This window comes from Xenopus laevis, chromosome 7L (genome assembly GCF_017654675.1).
Source record: "Xenopus laevis strain J_2021 chromosome 7L, Xenopus_laevis_v10.1, whole genome shotgun sequence".
In the NCBI taxonomy this organism is placed as follows: domain Eukaryota; kingdom Metazoa; phylum Chordata; class Amphibia; order Anura; family Pipidae; genus Xenopus; species Xenopus laevis.
Genome location: NC_054383.1, coordinates 71309703 through 71327641, shown reverse-complemented (window position 1 = coordinate 71327641; position 17939 = coordinate 71309703). Strand labels below are relative to the sequence as shown.

At 35.7% G+C, this 17939-nt stretch overlaps 1 protein-coding gene and 1 long non-coding RNA gene across 6 annotated transcripts in view; one reads left to right on the top strand and one right to left on the bottom strand.

Moving 5' to 3' along the window:
- The window catches only part of ntm.L (neurotrimin L homeolog), a 712676-nt gene that overhangs the window by 129518 nt on the left and 565219 nt on the right, over positions 1-17939 (top strand). The window lies entirely within an intron of this gene.
- LOC108696380 lies at positions 4260-12182 on the bottom strand. 2 transcript variants are annotated; one of them, XR_005962514.1, is made up of 4 exons: positions 11971-12182; positions 10222-10288; positions 8747-8833; positions 4268-4343 (listed from the first exon to the last, which is right to left on the bottom strand). It is a non-coding gene; the product is annotated as an uncharacterized LOC108696380 (long non-coding RNA). The 2 variants fall into 2 exon arrangements; XR_001932247.2 differs by lacking the exon at positions 8747-8833 and having other exon boundaries at positions 4260-4343; positions 11971-12180.

The window sequence follows — 17939 nt, the reverse complement described above, 5'->3', positions numbered from 1 at the left end:
TTTATCAAGCTGACTAAACCATCTATCTAGCCATCTATCCTCTTGCATTCTACACAACTATTGGCTAAGCAAAGAGAGAAATTATTTATATTCCAGTAAGTATACTTTATAGGAGAGAGTCACAAACAAGACTCAGCCATGATCTCCCTGGAGTTCATCCCTTTTGCTATAAACAATAGGATCTGTCGCCCCTCTGAACACACATATATATGGTTTATGTCAGAGATTTCTGCTAAGGGAGAGGAATATGCTAAACATTCACAGAAAGCAAATCTTGACAGGATTTATCTAAAGCTGCAATGATACCTGATTAAAATGAATCTTTGTAACATTTATTGTTTAGTCAATGTTTTTCTTCTAGAAGCTGCTCGGTGGATACAAATATAGTAGCTGCAGATGCAGCATTTACCTGCAACAGGGGCCAAGCTCCACATAATATTTAACACTCTATTTTTATGTTAAAAAGCGAAATTGTAAAAATTATTTATTACAAGGAACTACGGTATTTTTTTAGTGTATGTGTTATAGCCATGTGTTAATTAATTGATAGCTGCTGATTAACAGATAACTGCTTCCCAGCAACTTCCTCAACTTAATTAGATGACCCTTTTAATTTTTTTAGTGTAATGCATTGACCCTACACTTTACATAGCAGTGTAACACTGCAGTGAGGATAAAGTTGGATAGACATGATCTGTTGCAATTTGTCCTGCTTTTAGTAACATCATGTTCTAATGTGTATGCCTAGGTCTCTGCAGCACTGTTAAGTCTTTTTGAGAAGTGAGGACATAAAACATACAGAGGCAGATTTAAGCTGCAGATTCAAGTCCTTAAAACAAATTCGGCATCTTATCTTCCAGTGTATGGGGCCTTCTGATGGGCTTCCCAGACTGATATCTGTCCAAAAATAGGCCAGATCTTGATCAAGCAGGTTTGATTTTCCCACCCAATTGAGGACCACATCGACTAGTTGATGTGGTCTTTGTCCTGTAGACCTGTCATTGTAATCTGTTAGTTTTGGCTGTAGGGTCGAACGATAGGATTATCCCTTTTGGCGGGCATATCGGGGGGGGGGGGGGCAACCTTGCCAAATGAGTGTATGGTCAGCTTAACTCATCAACTCAGTGATACATCTAGAACATCTACTTCTCCTACAGATAATATGTTACTATTTAATAGTATCATTCCACTACAGAGATATAGATATATTAAATATAAGAAAATTGAATAACTATTGTCTGTTAATACTTAATTTGTAAAGTATTTATATAGATTAAACGAGACCTGCATGCCTGTGTGGCTATAGAATTAGGTCTGTCAATAGTACTCTTCAGTTGACAAGAAACATGACTTCTTTTTCGTATACTGAACACTTTTCTTATGCTGTCTTAAAACATAAAAATTGCCTCAGAGAGTAGTTGTTTACATTGTGTAAAGCTGTCCTATGATGCAGCACTGAATTCTACAATGTACTTATGCCTCATAGTTTGTCCTATATTGGACAAAACATTGAAATCTACAAAACAGTTATGTGTCAACAGTAAATGAAAGTTTTCTGTAAAGAAAATGGCATCAATTAAACATTACTAATGTTCTGTAAAAAAAAAGTATTTGAAAATTCTTAATACACACTTCTATAAACTCTTCGCCTAATGAGCTGGATAGCAGTGGATGGAAACAAGGCATGACAGAGCTAGAAGGGCAGGACCCATCTGTTGCCCTCTCTCTATTTGCTGGGTTTGATTATCCAGGGATTTCTTGGATTGGGGAATTTAGGGTTAGCTTGCCGGTTCTTCCCAGGGTGCATGATGTCCAGGAGCACCTTTAGATTTTGGAGATGTCCTTCATTGCAGTTTGCAAGGTGGCTTGACTCAGGATAAGTGAAAGGGGCGGTTGGTAAGTTCAGGGGTAGCTGGAAAGTACTGGGGTCCTGGGGCGTTAGATAATCTTGGATGGTGACTTGAATAGGAAGCAAGAACCAGGCTTCAGGCCAGGGATAAGGTAAAATCTCTTTGAGGATTTGTGGTGTTGTTGTTACTGCTGTATAATGTTTGTAGTACAAATGGTTTAATTGCAATAATCTTTGGATGTTTATTAATGTATTATTTAACATAAATTAAACAACAGTATATAAACAACTGTGGCCTTATTTTCCCAATATTGATGTCCAGTGTTCAGCTATTAGGTGGGAGGGTAAATAAGGGATGGGGACTGCAAAAAATGTTCCACTTGTCATGTTTAAAGTGCTATATTAACAATTTATGGACATTGGTCTTTTCACATAGGCTTACTTCCAACAAACCAGAATATTCAGTTGCATAAAAACTAGCCAACATGTAACTACAAAGTGGCAAATGTGCAATGCCTTGAGCATTAGCGTAGTACCAGTTGCCCTTTGTGCCCTGGCACCATTTACACTTTCCTCACTAGCTCCCTGTCCCACCATGTGCAATTCCACTCGGAAGCGTTGCCAGTGTGGAAAACAGGTTCAGTTCTTTTGCAATGAAACAGAGAAATATGAGAAATGCAAACAGATTTTGCTAATTTAATAAACACACAGAAGTATTTAGAATCTCATCTGCCAGTAGAAAAAATATTGCACATTTTATAGTTTGTGCCAGTGCACAGAGTTAGTAATACATCTTATTGAGAAAGGCCCAAAAAATACTCCACATATAAGCAGGTTTTAAAAATATGCTATGTATAATGCAATCATTTTTGTATCATGAAGAATATTACAAAATGCTAATTATTTTATATATTTTTATACATTTTGATCCAATTTATGACTTTGATTACAATCCCTAATTTTTGCTTCATTCATGTGGGACAAAGAGTTGCACCTATGATTGGCAGTCAAAAAGTACATTTCTCCTGTTTTAGCAGTTTGCATATTACCCCCCTCCCAAAAAAAATGCACTAGCCATTTTCAAGTGATTATCACCTTAACCACAGATGTCTTGCAACTCCAATATATCTGACCTGTCAATCAACATGACTCTTGACTCCTGCACAAAAAGGAACAGATTGTTGAGAGGGGAAACAGTCAAATAAAAGCTAGATAGCAGTTCTTTTCTCCTTTATGGTGCCTGTTGAGCATGTCTGCAACCTGGCTTTCTAAGTGAAAATTCACTGGATATTGATCACCCAGGTTTGAAAATCATGTACCTGACAGTCAATGAGTTCCACTCTCAACCAATCGCTATAAGCCCCACTTTTGATGTGATTGCTTGATCTGTGTCCCAGAAGCCAGAGGATGAGCTCAGCTCAACTGAACCCATCATAAGGGTAGTGGAAATAGGCAAAGATCCACTCATTAGACAACCTCACTAAACCTGATCACAATGCTTCACCCTTTAATGGTAAAAGTTTTATCTCGGTGCAACAATCAAATTATTATTCGGATTGCTTATGGCATGGGCTATCTTTATATGTGTCTTTCTGTAATATTAATATTAATTTATGCTTGCTCAGTTATCATTCAAATACAATTGTCTTACTGTTACAGTGAAAAATCAAATCATTCAAATATTGTTTCAATTGGAAAGAAAAGCAGCAAAAACACTTTTCATGGGGTTTTCCGGATGGGGTTTTTTACTGTAACTTGGAACTTCTGCTTAAAATCATTTAAACAACAAATAAACCCTATAGGATTGTTTTGCCACCAATAAGGATGAATAATATATTAATTGGGATTAAATACACTGTACTATTTTGTTATTACAGAGAAAAATGAAATATGTTTTCTAAGAGAGACAACCTTCCCGGAATTCAGATCAGATTTGAGAATGTCCATTTTAAGCACTGAAATACCAATCACAAGGATTACTTTTGGTTATGATCAGAGAGTTCCAGTAATTCAGCTGAATAGCACAAAATAGATTTAATTAATATTAATCTGACTTTGTGTTTACAAAATCCTTATTTAATTACACAAGTGTTAAGGAATAACCATCATTTGCCAGGCTATTTATTTATTTAATTTTTTTGCCTGTTTTATGCATTTATTCCTATGTAGATTCTTTCTGTTTAATGCAAAGTAGCTTATTCCTGACTGATAGTAATTAGAAGCTGAATTCTCAGCAGACAGGAAAATCTGGGCTAGAGTCAGAGAGTTAATTTTTTATAGGGTGTAAGAATGACAGGGTGAGCTCTAAACACTTATGCCTCAGGGCGGCTGCTCCCAACTTGTGGTATCTCTGCATGCAGCACAGCGAGTACTCAAGGTTCTGCTGAATGACACTCCAATCTTCCACAGCTAAGTGCTGGGCTGCCATTGAAACCCAACGCGGCTGCAGTTTTGGCAGGCTTTGCTTTTTGATATCACAGAGGGAGTAGAAAGGCTGCAAAAAAGAAAGAAAGAGAAATCTGGACTCACAGAAAGTAAGCTTATTGACATGAAACGAAGACAAGAACAACCTTGAGACCAGGTATCGTTAGTAACAAAAATAGCCTGAAATCAATTACGGACAAAAAGGCAGTTTGAGCTTTCTGTGTGCTTAAAGAGAAAGGCTGGGGTATGACAACAGCAAAATCTTTGGAGTTTTTATTGTAATATAATTCAAGGATAGCATAATGAGGCCCATTTTTACTTAGCAGCTTTATGCATGAATAAACCAGTTTAGTACAGAGTTTTCATAAATAGCAATACTACATTCCTGTACAGATTATAGTGGCCATGTAGAGAACTTTTGAATGAGGTTTTTATATGCAGTAAAAGACACAAGAATCAAGAAAAAAGAATATATATTAATGCCTCAAGGTTTCTTAAACATAAACCACAATAACCTACTTCAGCTTAAGGAGTTCATGAGGAATGGAGTGTTGAGGCAGGAGACCTGTTCTTATTGATATTCACTGGGGTGTAATGGGTTACTGACACCAGAGCATATATTTTTACTTTATAGTCAACAGATGCATTTTAGTCCAGAGTTCAAATTCTTACATGGTATATACATTTCTTTGGTTGAAAAAAAGTCTATACAGGTAAAAAAAAAAAAAGAAATAAAGAAAGAAAGACCAAAGTTTGTGAGTACACTTAAAAATATATATTTTCTAATAGAGATGACTAAAAAACCTTTATTAAATTTCACCCTTTGCCCTTTTCTATATAAATTTGGAAAATAAATAATTGCAAAAAAAAAGTGATCACAGTTTGCTGCCACAATTTACATGAATCACATCACAATGCAAACCTGAAAATAAATAAATCAGCCCTGTGGTGGTGTCAAATGTTATTTCAAACCACTCAGATTGGTGGGCTGTTGCAACAACCAATGCTCTCTGGTGCCAGATCTCTTTTGGTGTTGACAGCCATAGTCTACCCATTTTATATATTACACTCAAATGATTTCACTTGAGTGGCAATACTTTTTTCCAAAGGCAGAGACAGCAACACCCAATGCTATTTTCAAGCAGGAAAGCACCTGTGTTTTCCAGAAACAGGATATTTTTCAGTTTTAAACAAACATCATTCTTCTGATATTAGAACAAAGAGTCAATAAGTTGCCTGTATTTTTACAATTATACAAACTATATTCAGGAAAATGTAACAAAACAAACTAACACACATTAATTTAACTTTTCTCCTCAGCTCGCCAAGCTGCCCCCACTCACTTCCATTGGTCTCTATACAGCTACTGTCCACAGTTGTGATATCTGTCCTGATGCAAAATTGACTTTTTAAAATTTATTTTAAAGAGTATACAAGAAGCAAGATAGTGTATATCATTCAACGTTATAACCTAAAACAGAACCATTTTGACATCTTTGTCTAGTTAGGAACATCCTTATTATATATTGCATGGAATCAAAATCACTAAGATGCTTTGATGCCCTATTTTGTGTTTTTGTCCTCAGTGCATGCTTTTTTTTAATATCCATTAGAAATATATTAATGCATGTTTCTGTAATTGCTTTTTAGACAAGGTATTTATTTTTATAACTTTCTGTCTTGTACTTCATTAAATTGTGATCTTATTTTCTGTCTTTTCCTGCCTTTTTTCTAACTAGATTTGCTTGAATAGTGCCTCCAGAATTATACTAGCAAAAAGTAAATAATTTATAATGTATTTGTTCATGATAAGCACTGCTATTCTGAGACACAATGGTCCTGGGTTTGATTCTGACCACAGTACCTTCCTGTATCTGTGCTGGTCTAAAGTATAGAATAATGGAAGTGACTACACATAATAGAGCACTACTGGGAAATGGTTTAATGTGGCTGACTACACTTTCTCTTAAGCTCTGCAAACTATGACTGTGCTGCATAAATAAGTGGTAACAAATCTTTTTTTTTCGAGAGAATCATATTGTTGCGCTGTACCTGAAAACTAGAATATGAATAAAATACCTTTGAAATTCAAACAGATCCCTGAGTGGTCCTAGCTATTCAGGTCACTGAGGTATTCGTAAACACCTATTTCTTAGGCCTGGATGTAGAGAGAAATAGATGAGGCATGGCTTAAAAATTACTTATTTTCATTTAGTTGTCCATTATTCTCCTCCAAACATGACATTCAGGACCCTAAAATAACTCCAGTCAAACTGAAAAGTAATCTATTTTGACACCTTCTGTTACACAAACTTCAATTTTGGATGAGATGCAAGACAAACATTAGATTCAAACTGTAACAGAAGACCAAAACAATACATTTGTGCATCTCTGCCCAAAGGCAAATCTTGTTAGAATACCAGTCCAACTTACCTAAAACTACTCTGTTGCTACATCCCTTACTGTTTTGTTAAACCTTAATAGCTGAATGGAATCAAAAATGTAGTTATATATTTCCATACTTGTTAGTTCCCCAAAGTATAGCATTGTAAATTGGTAGCAACACCAATACGATCTGGGTTTGTGATACAATATCATCAGGCATTCTGTGTTATTTTGTAAATTCACACTGGTCAGTGGCTCTAACACACATTCCATCTCACAGAAAATACTTTAGAATCGTAAGAAAAAAAGATGTTCATATTGATTTAAATTGCAGCTTTAAGAGACATACAGTATCAGATGGCAGAATAGTTACAAAAGATAGATGAGTCTAAAAGTGTACAGGTATGGGATCTGTTATCCAGAATGCTCAGGACCTGAGGTTTTCTGAATAAAGGGTTGTTCCATAGTTTGGATCACCACAACTTTGTCCACTAAAAAATCATTTAATCATTCATTTAACCCAATAAGATTATTTTGCCTCCTATAAGGATTAATTATATATTAATTGGGATCAAGTACAAGACACTGTATTCCTTTTTCTCTCTAAAAATAAATATGTTTTTTAAATTTTAATTATTTGAATAAAATTGAGTTTATGGGAGCTGACCTTCCTGTAATTTGGAGCTTTCTAGATTTTTTTGTAATTTATTTGAATTTTTCTTGTTTATTTGAGACTAATGTATACTCTTTGGCACCCATATGCTGTGGACAAAAAAAATCACCTGTTAGAAGGATAATATAAATAAATTATAGATGTTACAACAAATTATATTATCCTTCTAACAGGTGGATTAGGTGGATTTCCGTAAAAAATACAGAGCGCACACCATTTGCCCAAAAGTCAAAAACTTGTCATAATTTTTTGCCAAAAACGTCCGAACGGCAATTTAGCCAAAAACCGACCAATAAAACCTCTACTTATTCGATTGTTGGGATCTTCTTAGCAAATATATATTGATATATATATATCATTATAATTCACACCACCTCCTGTACTTCCAAGATGGCACATAATCTTAGCACTTCCCCTCCTTGGTACCAGTCACTACCCAGACTATTTGCTTGTTTCTGATTTCAACTGCCTGATATTTCAGGTATTGCACTGCAGCTTTATTTGACCATTGTCTGGCAGACCTTTACTGAAATTAGTTAATTTCATTCTGAGAAGTGTGGGTCTTTATGTCTGTCTCTTCCCTAGATATATTCATGCAATGTATACCATCAGAAAGGGCTCCTTGCTGACTTTCCTTTGTGGACCTTCTAATTATCTTCTATGGTTATTTGGCCATTGCGTGACAGATTTTCACTGAAATTATTATGGCACTGACCAGTAGCTCCTAACTGCACAGGGATTGTACAGGCATCCTCCCATTGTGGGGCATGTTGCTTATTTCTATCCCTTCCCAAATATATGTGTACACTCATATGCGTAATTTCCAGTAAACATTCTGCACTTACACATGGTATCCTGGAATTTTTTGAAGCTTATCTGTAGCTATACATCATGTTATTGCGATTCTGCAAAGACATCTTGTGAAGAGGCTCCATCAGATTTCACACAAAATAGACAACACTTTAATGTGTATAATACAACTAAATTTGTTCTGTAGTTTTTTTTCATTCACTGATTGCTGTTGAATCCTGGATACCAATCAAACATAGTTATTGTCAGGAACAAGTTTTAAATAAATGATGATTAGGGATGTTCAAGGTTCTTTACTGATTGATTTGGCAATCTCTGATTTGGTAACAACAGGAAACATTTTATTGGTGCACCTCAAACCCTTATGTCTGCTAGGAGAAAACGAACATAAGAATTGCCCTTCTTTTCAGTAAGGCCAGATGTTGCAGGGTTTCCTAAAGTGCACATCAGGCAAATTATATTACTTTTTCCGTTCTAAAAGATATCCTCAGCCACAAACTGCTTTCTGCATAGTAAAAGAATAATATCTAATTCTAAATTTCCGACATTTGTGGAAATGTAAAATTAATAAAGTCTGTCTGGTTGTTTACATTCTCTGCACTTACTCCTGACTCCTGAAATAATGTCGCAAGATGGCAGATTGACAGACATGAAGGGAAACTGATGTAAGTTGCATTGTTTGAAGAATCAGGCTAAAAGAACAGAGAGGGTTGAATGAACACTTTCAGTTACAAAATTAAATTTACAAATAACTTTAAACCCATTGATAAGGTTTAATTTAATTTCACTCCCATGAATTCACCCAACAACACTTTATTCATGAGGAGTTGAAGGCCACCTGCTTTCTACCCATCCCCTTACTTGAGTATCATTTAAGATGCTTCCTATAAAAAAACAATGCCCCATAAAGCAGCAAGCACAATTAGCTCTGTGCTTAAAAATTAGATTGTTGCAAAAAACAGCAATTAACTGGGAATAGATAAATATTGACACGTGAGAAATGCTATCAAACTTAAAAACCCTATTGACTTGCTTTGCAACAATTTTTGTTATTTATAAGAGTAACAAGCAGGTGCAGTAAAAAGGTATAAATGTGCTGTATCTTCTATTTTTGTGCACATTCACCTGGTATATTTATTTTCTTATTTTTAAGATAACACTATGTACTACATTAAAATCCTAAGAGATGTGTAATGAATGAATACTCTCAATCTGTCCTCAGATGCTATTATTATTATACTTTATTTGTAAATCTCTGGCCTATTAGGTAGCACTTTCACAAATGCGGTCCCTGCCAAATTGTGTAAACAACTGCAGGTATATTCGCAGGAACATTTTCTGAATGTTTAATTTACACTTTACTCTGAGTCTTAAGTGAAATCCCCTTCCTGGTTTCAAAAGCTGTACTTTAAATACAAAGTTACAGTTAAAGAAACTGATAAAGTACCACATGTATAATGAAAACATACTGTGTTAGAATTATGTTAAAATGCCCCCACCTGCCCCCTAACTTGCACGCCATTCAGATGCTAATGTAAGGCAGGGTAATGCATCATAGCCTTGTCTTGTTTGCCTGGGACATAACTTTTAAATCATTTATGAAACTCAAATATGTTGCTTTACAGAGATTGCTTATTATTGACATCAGTCCAGGAAGAGTTGACAATCTGAATTCCCTATCAGATTTGGACAGCACACACAGGTGAATTTCTTCAGGAAACAATTAACCTGGCTGTATGTTTTGGAGAGTCAGAGGAAAAAAAGTGGTAAAAGCAGTAATTTATTGTGTCATGTTTCTACTCTGCAGTAATGGCTAAGTACAGTTGCAACTCTTGTCTAGTAGCTGATGCCCAACAGCAAGTTATTAGCAACAGTATATGTGCAGACTGCTAAGAGCATAACAAGATAATATTACATAACCCTTACTGGATTTCATAACTGGCTTTTACTTCTAATATTCAGATATACAATGATAAACAGAAAATACACTGACAAAATATAAGCATGTGCTGGGTTAGCTATGGGGTCTTCTATACATTTAGTGGGGATGTCAGAACAATAAGTGACTATAATCACTCACCTCAATCCTGTACGAGTACCACAGAGTAATTGTTTCCTGCCTCTTCTTTGTTTGGGTGGGTGTGCATCTACAGTAGAGTGAAAAGATGAATAAAAAAAAAGGCTGAATTTTTCACTATACAGAACATGCATTAACCTCAGGATTTTAAAGAAAACAAAAGTGGAAAGGAGGATTGCTTTATGGTGCTTGCCTTGCTAACGAGTTTTTTAAGACATTAAAACGTTTTTTCCATAACCTAACATATTTATTGCAAACAATTTAGCCATGATATATGGCTGTTTTGTCTACCAAATTATTGACTTGTGATAGGCCATGGAAATCATTAACACATTCTTACTTGACCTGGAACAGCTAGTTGCAATCATGGCAACATGAGTTATTTGCAGCAGAAATAATTATATTAAGGAACATTACTGATAAAAAATCTCAGAAAGTACTAGGCTATTTATTAAATAACTTCTACACTATAGCAGTGATGGGCGAATTTGTCCCATTTTGCTTCCCACGAATTTTGCAAATTTCCTACAAAATTTGTGAAACTTTCAAAAAATTCACAAAACATCGATTTTGATGGCAAAGTTGACGGCCGGCAGCCATTAACATCAATGGGCGTCCGTTAATCGTCGCTAGTGTCAAAATTGACGATGGCGTCGGAACCATCGCCAGCATAGAAAATAACTTTGATGCTTGCGTCGGAACCGTCGCCGGCGTCAATATTTTTCTACGACAGCAAAACGTGCTAATTTGCGCCTGGCGAATTGATTCGCCCATCACTACAGTAAAGTAGATTTTTTAAATTACAGTGACAATTCCTTTTTATGTCCTACATCTGGTACACTCAAAATTAATCTTTCCACTGAACTGTGCCACATAGACTGTGTGTACCACATGTATTTGTAAAGTCTACTACATTTTATATGAATGACTCAGTATAGGTATGTAATGTAGTGCATATGTAGTATAAATTAAATTAGATGCAGTCACAAAATGGGAATTTCGTGCTAGATGATTTTGTGGGTTCATTAGCATTTTACTCCAGCGTAACTCTATCATTATGAATTGCACTTATGGCCTGCAAAACAATAAAAATAATATTAATGTATGTTAAAACTATTGTAATATGCAACCCCTTGTGAATATAGATCCAGTCTTCTCAGATCTCTAAAACTAAATGGGAGGTACATATGTTTCTATACAACTATATCCTTCTTGAATAATTATATAAGGTGTAAATGAGTTTTATTGTACATTTAGCATATGACCCAAGCTCTTTTGTTTGTTAATATACTGTATTTGTGCAATACGAGTAAGGCATCTAAAAAGAGAAGTGATATCTGCATGTGATATTTTTGTTCTTGAAAATGGTTATGTAGCAGTTACCAAGATGCTCAGTATGTAATACATATATTGCAATACACCAGTAACATTGGTAAATATATCTTTAACATGCCTCAGTGTCATATTACAAGCACGTACACAAGAAAACCACGGTCCTAAGATTTGTATCATTATGTGTCAAGAATTATACACCATAATAAATATTAAAACATGATTCTGAAAAAGTACATTTTGAAAGTGGCCTTGTGACGTATAAAATTATGAAGCATTGTTGTATTTAAATCAGATTTATGTTGGCTATAACTTTAAGACACGTTGTTTATTATTAAACCAGATATACAGTATACAGTATACTCATGCAGACTCATCTGTAAATTAAGCACACACTTCCACTGCATTGCAAATACTTACATGTATCTGTGATCTGAAACCTTCTCTCATTACAGAGGCTACTAGCTCATAATTCCTGATAAAAACATCTGTTGAAGTAGCTAATGCTGCTGGATAGTTAAACGCAATGCGCCAATTTGTCTCATAAGTAAAAGAGATATGGAACTGACAAATCTCACAAGCAAACCAACCCAGACCAATAGAAAGATTTAAGGAAGGTTATATTGTTAAGTCAGAAATGTCAGCTGCTCCTTATCAGTAATTGGATGAAAGAGCAGACAGGCGTTAATCCCTTCGCTGCTCCTTTACTCCATAGGCTAAACTACTGCTCTATGCTTTTAATTAACTACCTAGCAGGTTATGTGTTAGAACATCTTTTAACCCTGCCCACTCCCTCTATTAACTATGCAAGTGCCTTAAAATCACTCAGGGTAAAGCTAATGCGTAAGGTTACTAATTGAATTTAATTTAATCAACAACATAGAATTCAACTTTCCTCCATCCCATTTAGTATATTTTGTCCAAACTACATCATGCTACTAAATGTTAAATTCTGTACTGCAATATCCTATAAGAGGATTTTTTGGCTGTTGTCCACAGATGAACCTAGCCAGTGTGTCAGTTAAAATGAGTATCTGCTTAATCCAGATTTACTCACTCTGAGGAATGCCTTAGGGACTTTGTCAGAATTAGCAGGACTCTCCACTATGTGCACATTGCTGGTCTAAATGCTTCAATCTATCCAGAATGAATATATCAAAGACATTTACATTCAATGGATATAATGAGGCGTCGCCTTCACAACTACTGGGACAAGCAACACATTACAAATTTGTTTTGCTGGGTTGTCTGGCAGCAAACAGGAAATATGGGACCCAAGGGATCTGAAGATATTTGAAGACGAAAGCAAATGTCACAGCACCTTATAAACATTATAGTTGGCTTTGGATCTAGAGTTTACTTTTTGGTCTACTTTCCCATTCTATTTGAACACTTAATGGAACAAGCGCTCTCAACATAAAATAATCTGTGCATTAGCCACGGTAAAGGCAAAAGCACCAAACAGAGCATCCACAAAGACCTTCTCTGCTAAGAGTGGAGTCGTTTTCTTTACAAGTCAAATTTTTGGACTTCTAATCCTCAAATTGCATATTATGTATCATTTCATATATTAAAGTCTCGTAATGGAAAATAAAGCATTGCAGGCAATATCTCTCAGACTCAGCTGTGGATGTAAGATAACATGTCCGGAGGCTTATTACTTCTTAATTTTCTATCAGTTGTTGGGAACTCACCTCTGGAAACTATTGCCATTGCATATTTGCAGATTAATCAACCAGGAGACTTCATTATACAAATTAAAGGGATCCTGTCATCAGAAAACATGTTTTTTTCAAAACGCACCAGTTAATAGTGCTGCTCCAGCAGAATTCTGCACTGAAATACATTTCTCAAAAGAGCAAACAGATTTTTTTATATTCAATTTTGAAATCTGACATGGGGCTAGACATTTTGTCAATTTCCCAGCTGCCCCTGGTCATGTGACTTGTGCCTGCACTTTAGGAGAGAAATGCTTTCTGGCAGGCTGCTGTTTCTCCTTCTCAATGTAACTGAATGTGTCTCAGTGGGACCTGGATTTTACTATTGAGTGTTGTTCTTAGATCTACCAGGCAGCTGTTATCTTGTGTTAGGGAACTGCTATCTGGTTACCTTCTCATTGTTCTTTTGTTTGACTGCTGGGGGGAAAAGGGAGGGGGGTGATATCACTCCAACTTGCAGTACAGCAGTAAAGAGTGATTGAAGTTTATCAGAGCACAAGTCACATGACTTGGGGCAGCTGGGAAATTGACAATATGTCTAGCCCCATGTCAGATTTCAAAATTGAATATAAAAAAATCTGTTTGCTCTTTTGAGAAATGGATTTCAGTGCAGAATTCTGATGGAGCAGCACTATTAACTGATTCATTTTGAAAAAAAATTTTTTTCCCATGACAGTTTCCCTTTAAGTACAGAAGTCCCAGGGTGCAGAGTATGAAACATTACAAATTAATGTTCAGTCATTTAATTTTCTGTAAAATCACATTTATTAATGTCCACATGAGTGCTCAGTGAAGCCACAAACACTTATGCCATTTAGAAAGTGTCTACAATGGACTACAGTATGTTAGAGATTAAATGCATTAGTGCCGATGCATCATTGTTTATAACTATGCAACAAAACAGTATGGCTACATTGTATGATGAATAGAAATCCATATGTTTCTCTTTGAATGAGCTTTAAAGCTTTTTCTCTTGGCTGCCCATGTTACACAGCTCTCTCTTAATGGCCGCATTAATGATTGTATTGATATTGTTATAATGCTATTATACCTAGATGAATATTTGGTTGGAGAAACATAACAAGTCCATGGCAAGTGGTCATTTAAGATCAATGACATCATTGCATAAACACAATGATCCAATGCCTGTTCCTTTTACCAGCTAATTTCCATTGATGGGAAGGCTTCCCACCTACCAGCAACAGCTTCTTCTGTAGACGACACATATCAAGTAGTTGTCCTGTATGTGTCTGTTTATCACAGAACTTGCAAGATATTGTGGGAATTGGAGGACAACTGAATACTGCTACAATGTTTCATTGGAATGTACATTATGGTCGTTACTAGCAGTCTACGGAATAGCAAAGAAGAGACAGATTCAACAGCAGTAACAATTACTGAAAATATAAATGTCCCTGTTGCAAAGTTACTTAGAAGTAAACTTGCATATGCAAAACTTTAGACTTGGGTTTACAACTGTTGTAACCAGTTCTCGTGAAAGGCATAAAATAAAAGTCGCTAGCAGGAAATACCATTGTTGAATCCTAGAATCCTGGAAAATAAACTATTTCTATCAATTTGTGCCAGAAAATTGCACTGTGCACACTGCATCCAGTATGTAAATTCCCCTTCTAACATTTGCCCTCTGGCTCATATGAGGCACCCACATCAAGGACATACCAACATGCTAGGTTACATCAGCCAATGATAGGCCAGAGTTGTCTTTGACTCTCACACTTTTTCCTGTTGCAGTTAGAAAAGTACAGAATTTCCTGTCTAGTAATCAGTGAGTGACACATAAAATATCACAATATGGTGGCTGAAGGAAAAAGATGTAAACGATGTTAGAAATGCCCCCCCAATGTCTACCACAAAGGCATTTTTGAATGTTATATTAATATAGTAATACAAGCAGTATTTCAGTCCCTGATTACCATGTAGCTTAACAGCATTGATGGTTAATAATAATAATAATAATAATAATAATAATAATAATAATAATAATAATAATAATAATAATAATTTACCCAATATTACCTTATTTTATAAATTTTATAAATGAATACTCCAATTTGTATTTAGAATGATTATTTTAATTTAAGTGGTTTATAGTTACTCCCAGCTATAAAAGTGATGTACAAAAACCCAGTCTTTGAAATTAACTGTTCAGTGTAAAAATAAAACTGCAAAAATAGATGGTTGTGCAAAATAAAAAATGTTTTCAATATAGTTAGTTAGCCAAAAATCTATAAAGTCTGAAATGACTGGATGTCTAACATAATAGCCAGAACACTACTTCCTGCTTTGCAATTCTCTTGGTTTCCACTGATTGGTTACCAGGTAGTAAACAATCAGTGACTTGAGGGGGGGGGGGGGGCACATGGGTCATAACTGTTTGCTTTTGAATCTGACCTGCATAAGGATCAATTGCAAACTCACTGACCAGTTACTGTATGTCCCATGTGGCCCCCTTCAAGTCGCTGCCTAACTCAGTGTTATGGAGCTGCAAAGCAGGAAGTTGGATTCTGTTCAGTTTGACATCCACTCACTCCATTCTTTATACATTACATTTTTGGCTATACTAACTACATACTAACTAACTATATTAGAAACATTTTTTATTTTAACACTGAACCGTTCCTTTGAATAACTGCACTCTTTCTCTTCTCTGACTGAGCCATGGAGCATATTACTGTGCGGTGCAAAAGATAATTTTTTTTCTACCTCTCTGAAGTGCGACTACTACAGCCATGACAAATGACTTGCCATTGCCTTCCAGTTAACAAGAGACTAACAGCTTTGCTCAGTGATACACTCATTAAATGCTTGTGCAAACAGACTGTTTTGTTTAATGAAGTCATAAATAGCTTGATTATACATGTCACCTCCACATCTGCAATAAGGGAATTTCACCCTGAAAACCTGCACAAAGCAGGAGTTTTCTTACTCTCTCTGGTTCATATAGGCAGAATTATTATTTTAAAGGAAAACTTTATCCCTCCCCAGGCAATGTAGGTCTCTATAAAGTATATTGCATAAACAGTTCATATGTAAAACCCTGCTTCATCCAAATTATTATTTCATAATAATATACTTTTTTAGTAGCATGTGCCATTGAGTAATGTTAAATAGAATAAATTGTCATTTTAAGACCTAAGGGCTGCATCCTGGGAACATACAATTCACGGTGCATCCAATCAGCAGGAAACATTTACTTGCAACCTGTTTAAAAGTAATAAGCTTTTTGGTCGCTATTATTTACTGCACCTGGGAAAACTTTGTTTTGTTTATTACACATGGGTTTGACATTTATTTTCTTTAATAACTGCTTAGCATAGGTAATGCAAGACATCATTATTTAAAAAAACATGTTGGTGCATATACTGTATTTTACTTAATCTCCTCAATAAACAACCCTTTTCAGTCTTTACTGCTGATTTACTATAACAAAGGCTCTTAATTGTATCAGTGCAGTTACCCATAGCAACCACTAAAATATTTGCTTTTACTTTTTTACAGGTTCAAAAATAATTGCTGATTGGTTAATATTGACAACTGTATTGTGCAATTTATCTTCTATGTCCCTTGTCTAGGCATATAATAACAATTATGAGCATAGAGCGTAAGGGTGAAACCTGAAAGGTGATTTCCTTAGTGTTGCATTGAAATACATAGAAGTAATTTTTTTTTACTATACATTAGAGTCTATGGGTGTTTTTTTGCGGCAAAACTTAAATTAGAAATCATTTGTGAATTATTATTATTATTATTATTATTATTATTATGAATGACATGTATTTATATAGCACCAACATATTGCGTAGCACTGTAAAGTAAATGAGATTATACAACTAAATCACATGAATTATATACATAGAACATATGGAGTTACATACATCGCAATCAATACAGGTACAAAAAGGTGAGGAAAGCTCTATGCATAGGCATAGACTCTAAAGGGAAGGGAGTAATACACAAGGTGTGGGAGTGGGCAAGATCGAATTATGTGGGTGAGAAATGTGGTACTGTATGTGGTGTTGCGTTTGGTAGGGTAGCAGAGTGAGGGTAGGCTTCTCGAAAGAAGTGCGTTTTCAGAGATTTCTTGAAAGCAGAAAGGTTGGGAGAAAATCGGACAGACTGTGGGAGAGAGTTCCAGAGGAGGGGTGCAGCCCCTACAAAGTCTTGAATGTGAGCATGTGAGGAGGTAATGGGAGAAGAGTTGAGTAGCAGGTCAATAGAGGAGCGTAGTAAGCGGTTGGGTGAGTATATAGAGATGAGTTCAGAGATGTAGGGTGTGGCAGAGTTATGAAGTTCTTTGAATGTCAGGAAGCCAGTGCAGGGATTGACAGAATGGCGAGGCAGAGGAGGAGCGGTTGCTGAGGTGTATAAGCCCCGCAGCAGTGTTCATTTTGGACTGGAGAGGTGACAGTCTCTTGAGGGGAAGGCCAATTAAAAGAGAGTTACAGTTGTCTAGACATGATATGATGAGAGAGTGAATAAGAATTTTGGCAGCATCTTAGGTGATAAATGATCATATTTTGGATATGTTCCTTAGGTGGAAGTTATTAATGATTTAATAAGTGACTGGATATGAGGAGTGAATGACAGGGCAGAATCTAGAATAATCCCAAGGCACCGGGCCTGGGAAGAGGGGGTGATAGTGGAATTGTT